Here is a 12,929-nt window from a genome sequence, read left to right as displayed (position 1 = left end):
CGATCCAGGCCTCTATGAATACCAGCTGGAGTGGTACTGGGTCCCACTCACACACCAGGAATGTGTAAATTCAATCTAGGCCTCTCTTAATACCTGCAGAAGTGGTACATAGCCCCTTTGACACAGGAGGAAAGAGACAATTTATTCCTGAACACTATCAATACCAGTTGGAGTTGCACTGAGTCCCACTCACACATCAGGAAAGAGCCGATTCAATCCAGGCCTCTATTAATACCAGCTGCAGTGGTACTGATCCCCACTCACACACCAGGAAAGTGCCAATTCAATCCAGGCCTGTATTAATACAAGCTGGAGTGGTACTGAGCCCCACTCACACACCAGGAAAGCGGCAATTCAATCCAGACCTCCATGAATACAAGCTGGTATGGTACTGAGTACCACTCACACACCAGGGAAGACAGTATTCAATCCAGACCTCTATTAATACCAGCTGGAGTGGTACTGAGCCCCACTCACACACCAGGATACAGCAAATTCAATCCAGACCTCTTATTAACACCAGCTGGAGAGGTACTGAACACCACTCATACACCAGGAAAGAGCAAATTCAAAACAGAACTCTTATTAACACAAGCTGGAGTAGTGCAGAGCCCCACTCTTACACAAGGAAAGTGCGAATTCAATCCAGAACTCTATTAATACCAGCTGGAGTGGTACTGAGCCCCACTCACACACCAGGAAAGAGGCAATTCCATCCAGACATCTATTAATACCAGCTGGAGTGGGACTGAGCCCCACTCACTCACCAGGAAGGAGCCAATCCAATCCAGACCTCTAAATACCAGCTGGAGTGGAACTGAGCCCCACTCACTCACGAGGAAGGAGCCAATTCAAGCCAGACCTCTATTAACACGAGCTGGAGTGGAACTGAACCCCACTCACACACCAGGAAAGAGGCAATTCAATGCAGACCACAATTAGTACCAGATGGAGTGGTACTGAGTCCCACTCTCACACCAGGACAGAGCCAATTCAATCCAGGTCTCTATTAGTACCAGCTGGAGTGGAACTGAGTCCCAATCACAGACCAGGAAAGTGCCAATTCAATCCAGGCCTCTACGTAGAGCGACAGGAGCGGGACTGTGTCCCACTCAGACATCATGAAAGAGCCAATTCAATCAAGGCCTCTAATAATACCAGCTGGAGTGGGACTGAGCCCCACTCACTCACCAGGAAGTAGCCAATTCAATCCAGACCTCTATTACTACCAGCTGGAGTGGTACTGAGTCCCACTCAAACACCAGGAAAGAGCCAAATCAATCCAGACCTCTACTAATAGAGCTGGAGTGGTACTGAGTCCCACTCACAAACCAGGAAAGAGGCAATTCAATCCAGACCTCTATTAAAACCAGCTGGAGTGGAACTGAGTCCGACTCACACACCAGGAAAGAGCTAATTCAATCCAGACCTCGATTAGTAACAGCTGGAGTGGAACTGAGTCCCACTCACACACCAGTAAAAGAGCCAATTAAATCCAGAACTCTATTATTACCAGCTGGAGTGGAAATGAGTCCCACACACACACCAGGAAAGAGTCAATTCAATCCAGACCTCTATTCATACCAGCTGGAGTGGTCCTGAGCCCCACTCACACACCAGGAAAGATCCAATTCAATCCAGACCTCTTAATACCAGCTGGAGTGGGACTGAGCCCCACTCACTCACCAGGAAGGAGCCAATTCAATCCAGACCTCTTAATACGAGCTGGAGTGGGACTGGGCCCCACACACACACCAGGAAAGGTCCAATTCAATCCAGACCTCTTAATACCAGCTGGAGTGGGATTGAGCCCCACTTTCACACCAGGAAAGAGCCAATTCAATCCAGACCTCTTAATCCCAGCTGGAGCGGGACTGAGCCCCGCTCACTCACCAGGAATGTGCCAATTCAATCCAGACATCTATTAACACCAGCTGGAGTGGGATTGAGTCCCACTCACACACCAGGAAAGAGCCAATTCAATCCAGACCTCTTAATCCCAGCTGGAGCGGGACTGAGCCCCACTCACTCACCTGGAAGGAGCCAATTCAATTCAGACCTCTATTAACACCAGCTGTAGTGGGACTGAGCCCCACTCACACACCAGGAAAGATCCAATTCAATCCAGACCTCTTAATACCAGCTGGAGTGGGACTGGGCCCCACTCACTCACCAGGAAAGATCCAATTCAATCCAGACCTCTTAATACCAGCTGGAGTGGGATTGAGCCCCACTCTCACACCACGAAAGAGCCAAGTCATTGCAGACCACCATGAATACAAGCTGGAGTGGTACTGTGTCCCACTTTCACAACAGGAAAGAGCCAAGTCATTGCAGACCACTATGAATACAAGCTGGAGTGCGACTGAGCCTGACTAACACATCAGGAAAGAGCCAATTCAAACCAGGTTTCTATTAATACCAGCTGGAGTGGTACTGAGTCCCACTCACACACCAGGAAATAGGCAACTCAATCCACACCCCGATAAATACCAGCTGGAGTGTTACCGAGACCCACTCACACACCAGGAAAGAGGGAATTAATTCCAGGTCTCAATTAATACCAGCTGGAGTGGTACTGAGTCCCACTCACACACCAGGGAAGAGAAATATCAATCAACACATCAATAAATACCAGCTGGAGTGTTACTGAGTCCCACTCACACACCAGGGAAGAAAAATATCAATCCACACATCAATAAATACCAGCTGGAGTGTTACTGAGTCCCACTCACACAACAGGGAAGCGACATTTCGATCCAGGCCTCTATTTATAGCGACTGGAGTGGGACGGAGTCCCACTCACACACCAGGAAAGAGCCATATCAATCCAGGTCTATATCAATACCAGCTGGAGTGGTACTGAGTGCCACTCACACACCAGGAAAGAGCCAATTCAATCCAGACCTCTTTTAATAACAGCTGGAGTGGGACTGAGCACCTCTCACTCACCAGGAAAGAGCCAATTCAATCCAGACCTCTTTTAGTAACAGCTGGAGTGGTACTGAGCCCCACTCACACACCAGGAAAGAGCCAATTCAATCCAGACCTCTTTTAATACAAGCTGTAGAGGGCCTGAGCCACACTCACACATCAGGGAAGAGCCAATTCAATCCAGATCTCTTTTAATACAAGCTGGAGAGGGCCTGATCCACACTCACACATCAGGAAAGAGCCAATTCAATCCAGACCTCTTTTAATAACAGCTGGAGTGGGACTGAGCACCTCTCACTCACAAGGAAAGAGCCAATTCAATCCAGATCTCTTTTAATACCAGCTGGAGTGGGACTGAGCACCACTCATACACCAGGAAAGAGCCAATTCAATCCAGACCTCTTTTAATACCAGCTGGAGTGGGACTGAGCCTCACTCACAAACCAGGAAAGAGCCAATTTAATCCAGACATCTTTTAATACCAGCTGGAGTGAGACTGAGCACCATTCATACACCAGGAAAGAGTCAATTCAATCCAGACCTCTTTTAATACCAGCTGGAGTGGGACTTAGCCTCACTCACAAACCAGGAAAGAGCCAATTCAATCTAGATCTCTATTAATACCAGCTGGAGTGGGACTGAGCCTCACTCACACACCAGGAAAGAGCCAATTCAATCCAGATCTCTTTTAATACAAGCTGGAGAGGGCCTGAGCCACACTCACACATCAGGAAAGAGCCAATTCAATCCAGGTTTCTATTAATACAAGCTGGAGAGGGCCTGAGCCTCACTCACACACCAGGAAAGAGCCAATTCAATCCAGATCTCTTTTAATACAAGCTGGAGAGGGCCTGAGCCTCACTCACACACCAGGAAAGAGCCAATTCAATCTAGACCTCTATTCATACCAGCTGGAGTGGTACTGAGTCCCACTCACACACCAGGAAAGATCCAATTCAATCCAGGTCTCTATTAATACCAGCTGGAGTGGTACTGAGCCCCACTCACACACCAGGAAAGAGCCAATTCAATCCAGTCCTGTATTAATACCAGCTGGAGTGGTACTGAGCCCCACTCACACACCAGGAAAGAGTCAATTCAAACCAGGCCTCTATTAGTACCAGCTGGAGTGGTAGTGAGCCCCACTCACACACCAGGGAAGAGCCATTTCGATCCAGGCCTCTATCTATAGCGACTGGAGTGGGACTGAGTCCCACTCATGCACCGGGAAAGAGGAAATTCAATCCAGACTTCTATTAATACCAGCTGGAGTGGAACGGAGACTTACTCTCACACCAGGACAGATCCAATTCAAACCAGGTTTCCATTAATACCAGCTGGAGTGGTACTGAGTCCCACTCACATACCAGGAAAGGGCCAAATCAATCTAGACCTCTATTAATATCAGCTGGAGTGGCACTGAGCCCCACTCACACACCAGGAAAGAGCCAGATCAATCCAGATCTCTCTAAATACCAGCTGGAGTGGGACTGAGCCCCACTCACACACCAGGAAAGAGCCAATTCAATCCAGATCTATTTGAATACCAGCTGGAGTGGTACTGAGCCCCACTCACACACCAGGAAAGAGTCAATTGAAACCAGGCCTCTATTTATACCAGCTGGAGTGGAACTGAGTCCCACTCATACACCAGGAAAGAGCCAAATCAATCTAGATCTCTATTAATACCAGCTGGAGTGGGATTGAGCCCCACTCACACACCAGGAAAGAGCCAATTCAATCCGGACCTCTTAATCCCAGCTGGAGTGGGACTGAGCCCCACTCACTCACCTGGAAGGAGCCAATTCAATCCAGGCCACTATTATTACCAGCTGGAGTGGAACTGAGTCACACTCACAGACCAGGAAAGTGCCAATTCAATCCAGGCCTCTATCAATACCAGCTGGAGTGGTACCGAGTCCCACTCACACACCAGGAAAGAGCCAATTCAATCCAGACCTCTTAATCCCAGCTGGAGTGGGACTGAGCCCCACTCACTCAACTGGAAAGAGCCTATTCAATCCAGACCTCTATGAATACAAGCTGGTGTGGTACTGAGTCCTACTCTCACACCAGGAAAGAGCCAAGTCATTGCAGACCACTTTGAATACAAGCTGGAGTGCGACTGAGCCTGACTAACACAACAGGAAAGAGCCAATTCAAACCAGGTTTCTATTACTACCAGCTGGAGTGGTACTGAGCCCCACTCACATCAACAGGAAAGAGCCAATTCAATCAAGACCTCTGAATACCAGCTGGAGTGGTACTGTGTCCCGCTCACACACCTGGAATGAGGCAATTCGATCTAGACCTCTATTCATACCAGCTGGAGTGGTACTGAGTCCCACTCACACACCAGGAAAAAGCCAATTCAGACGAGACTTCTTTTAATACCAGCTGGAGTGCGACTGAGCCCCACTCACACACCAGGAAAGAGCCAAATCAATCCAGATCTCTCTAAATACCAGCCGGAGTGATACTGAGTCCCACTCACACACCAGGAAAAAGCCAATTCAGACGAGACTTCTTTTAATACCAGCTGGAGTGGGACTGAGCCCCACTCACTCACCAGGAAAGAGCCAATTCAAACCAGGTTTCTATTAATACCAGCTGGAGTGATACTGAGTCCCACTCACACACCAGGAAAAAGCCAATTCAGACGAGACTTCTTTTAATACCAGCTGGAGTGGGACTGAGCCCCACTCACACACCAGGAAAAGAGCCAATTCAATCCAGATCTCTTTTAATACCAGCTGGAGTGGTACTGAGTTGCACTCACACACCAGGAAAAAGCCAATTCAAACCAGGCCTCTATTAATACTAGCTGGAGTGGTACTGAGTCCCACTCACATACCAGGAAAGGGCCAAATCAATCTAGACCTCTATTAATACCATCTGGAGAGGTACTGAGCCCCACTCACACATAAGGAAAGAGCCAAATCAATCCAGATCTCTCTAAATACCAGCTGGAGTGATACTGAGTCCCACTCACACACCAGGAAAAAGCCAATTCAGACGCGACTTCTTTTAATACCAGCTGGAGTGGGACTGAGCCCCACTCACATACCAGGAAAGCGCCAAATCAATTTAGACCTCTATTAATACCAGCTGGAGTGGTACTGAGCCCCACTCACACACCAGGAAAGAGCCAAATCAATCCAGATCTCTCGAAATACCAGCTGGAGTGGAACTGAGTCACACTCACAGACCAGGAAAGTGCCAATTCAATCCAGGCCTCTATCAATACCAGCTGGAGTGGTACCGAGTCCCACTCACACACCAGGAAAGAGCCAATTCAATCCAGACCTCTTAATCCCAGCTGGAGTGGGACTGAGCCCCACTCACTCAACTGGAAAGAGCCTATTCAATCCAGACCTCTATGAATACAAGCTGGTGTGGTACTGAGTCCTACTCTCACACCAGGAAAGAGCCAAGTCATTGCAGACCACTTTGAATACAAGCTGGAGTGCGACTGAGCCTGACTAACACAACAGGAAAGAGCCAATTCAAACCAGGTTTCTATTACTACCAGCTGGAGTGGTACTGAGCCCCACTCACATCAACAGGAAAGAGCCAATTCAATCAAGACCTCTGAATACCAGCTGGAGTGGTACTGTGACCCGCTCACACACCTGGAATGAGGCAATTCGATCTAGACCTCTATTCATACCAGCTGGAGTGGTACTGAGTCCCACTCACACACCAGGAAAAAGCCAATTCAGACGAGACTTCTTTTAATACCAGCTGGAGTGGGACTGAGCCCCACTCACACACCAGGAAAGAGCCAAATCAATCCAGATCTCTCTAAATACCAGCCGGAGTGATACTGAGTCCCACTCACACACCAGGAAAAAGCCAATTCAGACGAGACTTCTTTTAATACCAGCTGGAGTGGGACTGAGCCCCACTCACTCACCAGGAAAGAGCCAATTCAAACCAGGTTTCTATTAATACCAGCTGGTGTGATACTGAGTCCCACTCACACACCAGGAAAAAGCCAATTCAGACGAGACTTCTTTTAATACCAGCTGGAGTGGGACTGAGCCCCACTCACACACCAGGAAAAGAGCCAATTCAATCCAGATCTCTTTTAATACCAGCTGGAGTGGTACTGAGTTGCACTCACACACCAGGAAAAAGCCAATTCAAACCAGGCCTCTATTAATACTAGCTGGAGTGGTACTGAGTCCCACTCACATACCAGGAAAGGGCCAAATCAATCTAGACCTCTATTAATACCATCTGGAGAGGTACTGAGCCCCACTCACACATAAGGAAAGAGCCAAATCAATCCAGATCTCTCTAAATACCAGCTGGAGTGATACTGAGTCCCACTCACACACCAGGAAAAAGCCAATTCAGACGCGACTTCTTTTAATACCAGCTGGAGTGGGACTGAGCCCCACTCACATACCAGGAAAGCGCCAAATCAATCTAGACCTCTATTAATACCAGCTGGAGTGGTACTGAGCCCCACTCACACACCAGGAAAGAGCCAAATCAATCCAGATCTCTCGAAATACCAGTTGGAGTGATACTGAGTCCCACACACACACCAGGAAAAAGCCAATTCAAACCAGACGTCTTTTAATACTAGCTGGAGTGGGACTGAGCCCACTCACACACCAGGAAAGAGCCAAATCAATCCAGATCTCTATTAATACCAGCTGGAGTGGTACTGAGTCCCACTCACAGACCAGGAAATAGGCAATTCAATCCAGGCTTCTATTAAAACCAGCTGGATTGGGTCTGAGCCCCACTCACACACCAGGAAAGAGCCAATTCAATCCAGATCTCTTGTAGTAGCAGCTGGAGTGGGACTGAGTCCCATTCACACACCAGGAAAGAGTCAATTCAATCCAGAACTCTTTTAATACCAGCTGCAGTGGTACTGAGCCCCATTCACATACCAGGAAAGAGCCAAATCAATCCAGATCTCTATAAATACCAGCTGGAGTGGTACTGAGTCCCACTCTCACACCAGGACAGAGACAATTCAAACCAGGTTACTATTAATAGCAGCTGGAGTGGTACTGATTCCCACTCACACATCAGGTAAGAGGCAATTCAATCCAATCCTCTTTTAATATCAGCTGGAGTGGTACTGATCCACACTCACCCACCAGGAAAGAGCCAATTCAATCCAGGCCTGTATTAATACCAGCTGGAGTGATACTGAGTACCACTCACACACCAGGAAAGGGCCAATTCAATCCAATCCTCTATTAATACCAGCTGGAGTGGTACTGAGCCGCATTCACACACCAGGAAAGAGCCAATTCTTTCCAGACCTCTATGAACACAAGCTGGAGTGGGACTGAGCCTGACTAACCTAACAGGAAGGAGCCAATTCAAACCAGGCTTCTATTAATACCAGCAGGAGTGGTACTGAGTCCCACTCACACACCAGCTAAGAGGGAATTCAATCCAAGTCTCTATTGATAAAAGCCGGAGTGGTACTGAGGCCCACACACACACAAGCAAAATGTGCCAATTCAATCCAGGCCACTATTATTACCAGCTGGAGTGGAACTGAGTCACACTCACACACCAGGAAAGTGCCAATTCAATCCAGGCCTCTATCAATACCAGCTGGAGTGGTACCGAGTCCCACTCACACACCAGGAAAGAGCCAATTCAATCCAGACCTCTTAATACCAGCTGGAGTGGGACTGAGTCCCACTCACACACCAGGAAAGAGTCAGTTCAATGCAGACCTCTTAATACCAGCTGGAGTGGGACTGAGCCCCACTCACACTCCAGGAAAGAGTCAATTTAAACCAGGCCTCTATTTATACCAGCTGGAGCGGAACTGAGTCCCACTCAGAAACCAGGAAAGTGCCAATTCAATCCAGGCCTCTATTAATACCAGCAGGAGTGGTACTGAGTCCCACTCACACACCAGGAAAGTGCCAATTCAATCCAGGTCTCTATTAGTACCATCTGGAGTGGAACTGAGTCCCACTCACACACCAGGAAAGAGCCAATTCAATCCAGGCCTCTATTAATACCAGCTGGAGTGGTACTGAGCCCCACTCACATCAACAGGAAAGAGCCAATTCAATCAAGACCTCTGAATACCAGCTGGAGTGGGACTGAGTCCCACCCACACACCAAGAAAGAGTCAATTCAATCCAGACCTCTATTAATACAAGCTGGAGAGGTACTGAGCCCCACTCGCATCACCAGGAAAGAGTCAATTCAATGCAGACCTCTATTGATACCAGCTGGAGTGGACCTGTGTCCCACACACACACCAGGAAAGTGCCAATTCAATCCAGACCTCCTATTTACACCAGCTGGAGTGGTACTGAACCCAACTCACACAGCACGAAAGAGCCAATTCAATCCAGAACTCTTACGAACAGCAACTGGAGTAGTACTGAGCCCCACTCACACACCAGGACAGAGCCAATTCAATCCAGGCCTCTATTAATACCAGCTGCAGTGGTTCTGAGTCCCACTCACACACCAGCAAAGAGCCAATTCAATCTAGGCCTCTATCAATATCAGCTGCAGTGACACTGATCCCCACTCACGCACCAGGAAAGCGCCTATTCAATCCAGACCTGTATTAATACCAGCTGGAGTTGGACTGAGTCCTACTCACACACCAGGAAATAGGCAATTCAATGCAGACCTCGATTAATACCAGATGGAGTGGTACTGAGTCCCACTCTAACACCAGGACAGAGCCAATTCAAAACAGGTTTCTATTAATACCAGCTGGAGTGGTACTGAGTCCCACTCACACACCAGGAAAGAGCCAATTCAATCCAGGTTTCTATTAATTTCAGCTGGAGTGGGACTGAGTCCCACTCACAGACCAGGAAAGAGCCAATTCAATCCAGACCTCTTTTAAAACTAGCTGGAGTGGTATTGAGTCCCACTCACACACCAGGAAAGAGCCAATTAAATCCAGAACTCTACAAATACCAGATGGAGTGGTACCGAGTCCCACTCACACCAGGAAAGAGGCAATTCAATGCAGACCTCTATTAATACAAAATGGATGGTGCTGAGTCCCACTCTCACACCAGGACAGAGCGAATTCAAACCAGGTCTCTATTAATACCAGATGGAGTGGTACTGAGTCCCACTCTGACACCAGGACATGCAAGTTCAAATCAGGTTTCTATTAATACCAGCTGGAGTGGTACTGAGTCCCACTCACACACCAGGAAAGAGGCAGTTCAATCCATGTCTCTATTAATACCAGCTGGAGTGGGACTGAGTCCCACTCACAGACCAGGAAATAGCCAATTCAATACTGACCACTTTTAATACCAGCTAGAGTGGTACTGAACACCACTCACACACCAGGAAAGAGACAATTCAAAACAGAACTCTTATTAACACCAGCTGGAGTGGTACTGAGCCACACTCACACACCAGGAAAGTGCAAATTCAACTCGGGTCTCTATTAATACCAGCTGCAGTGATACTGATCCCCACTCACTCACCAGGAATCAGGCAATTCAATGCAGACCACTATTAGTACCAGATGGAGTGGTACTGAGTCCCACTCACACACCAGGAAAGTGCCAATTCAATCCAGGCCTCTACTGAGAGCGACTGCAGTGGTACTGAGTCTCACTCACACATCGGGAGAGAAGCAATTCGATCCAGGCCTCTATGAATACCAGCTGGAGTGGTACTGGGTCCCACTCACACACCAGGAATGTGTAAATTCAATCTAGGCCTCTCTTAATACCTGCAGAAGTGGTACATAGCCCCTTTGACACTGGAGGAAAGAGACAATTTATTCCTGAACACTATCTATACCAGTTGGAGTTGCACTGAGTCCCACTCACACATCAGGAAAGTGCCGATTCAATCCAGGCCTCTATTAATACCAGCTGCAGTGGTACTGATCCCCACTCACACACCAGGAAAGTGCCAATTCAATCCAGGCCTGTATTAATACAAGCTGGAGTGGTACTGAGCCCCACTCACACACCAGGAAAGCGGCAATTCAATCCAGACCTCCATGAATACAAGCTGGTATGGTACTGAGTACCACTCACACACCAGGGAAGACAGAATTCAGTCCAGACCTCTATTAATACCAGCTGGAGTGGTACTGAGCCCCACTCACACACCAGGATACAGCAAATTCAATCCAGACCTCTTATTAACACCAGCTGGAGAGGTACTGAACACAACTCATACACCAGGAAAGAGCAAATTCAAAACAGAACTCTTATTAACACAAGCTGGAGTAGTACAGAGCCCCACTCACACACAAGGAAAGTGCGAATTCAATCCAGAACTCTATTAATACCAGCTGGAGTGGTACTGAGCCCCACTCACACACCAGGAAAGAGGCAATTCCATCCAGGACTCTATTAACACGAGCTGGAGTGGAACTGAACCCCACTCACACACCAGGAAATAGGCAATTCAATGCAGACCACAATTAGTACCAGATGGAGTGGTACTGAGTCCCACTCTCACACCAGGACAGCGCCAATTCAATCCAGGTCTCTATTAGTACCAGCTGGAGTGGAACTGAGTCCCAATCACAGACCAGGAAAGTGCCAATTCAATCCAGGCCTCTACGTAGAGCGACAGGAGCGGGACTGTGTCCCACTCAGACATCATGAAAGAGCCAATTCAATCAAGGCCTCTAATAATACCAGCTGGAGTGGGACTGAGTCCCACTCACACAGCAGGAAGGAAACAATTGAAACCAGGCCTCTATTAATACCAGCTGGAGTCGTACTGGGTCCGACTCACACACCAGGAATGTGTAAATTCAATCTAGGCCTCTCTTAATACCTGCAGAAGTGGTACATAGCCCCTTTGACACAGGAGGAAAGAGACAATTTATTCCTGAACACTATCAATACCCGTTGGACGTGCACTGAGTCCCACTCACACATCAGGAAAGAGCCGATTCAATCCAGGCCTCTATTAATACAAGCTGGAGTGGTACTGAGCCCCACTCACACACCAGGAAAGAGACCATTCAATACAGGCCTCTATTAATACCAGCTGCAGTGGTACTGATCCCCACTCACACACCAGGAAAGTGCCAATTCAATCCAGGCCTGTATTAATACAAGCTGGAGTGGTACTGAGCCCCACTCACACACCAGGAAATAGACCATTCAATACAGGCCTCTATTAATACCAGCTGGAGTGGTACTGAGCCCCACTCACACACCAGGAAAGCGGCAATTCTATTGCAGACCTCGATTAATACCAGATGGAGTGGTACTGAGTCCCTCTCTAACACCAGGACAGCGCCAATTCAATACAGGTTTCTAATCATACCAGCTGGAGGGAGACTGAGTCCCACTCACAGACCAGGAAAGTGCCAATTCAATCCAGGCCTCTCCGTAGAACGACAGGAGCGGGACTGTGTCCCACTCAGACATCATGAAAGAGCCAATTCAATTAAGGCCTCTAATAATACCAGCTGGACTGGGGCTGAGTCCCACTCAAACAGCAGGAAAGAGACAATTGGAACCAGGCCTCTATTAATACCAGCTGGAGCGTTACTGAGTCTAACTCACACATCAGGAAAGTGCCAATTCAATCCAGGCCTGTATTAATACCAGCTGGAGTTGTACTGAGCCCCACTCACACACCAGGAAAGTGCCAATTCAATCCAGGCCTCTACTGAGAGCGACTGCAGTGGTACTGAGTCTCACTCACACATCGGGAGAGAAGCAATTCGATCCAGGCCTCTATGAATACCAGCTGGAGTGGTACTGGGTCCCACTCACACACCAGGAATGTGTAAATTCAATCTAGGCCTCTCTTAATACCTGCAGAAGTGGTACATAGCCCCTTTGACACTGGAGGAAAGAGACAATTTATTCCTGAACACTATCAATACCAGTTGGAGTTGCACTGAGTCCCACTCACACATCAGGAAAGTGCCGATTCAATCCAGGCCTCTATTAATACCAGCTGCAGTGGTACTGATCCCCACTCACACACCAGGAAAGTGCCAATTCAATCCAGGCCTGTATTAATACAAGCTG

This window comes from Heterodontus francisci, chromosome 39 (genome assembly GCF_036365525.1).
Source record: "Heterodontus francisci isolate sHetFra1 chromosome 39, sHetFra1.hap1, whole genome shotgun sequence".
NCBI lineage: Eukaryota > Metazoa > Chordata > Chondrichthyes > Heterodontiformes > Heterodontidae > Heterodontus > Heterodontus francisci.
This window is presented reverse-complemented; position numbering follows the sequence as displayed.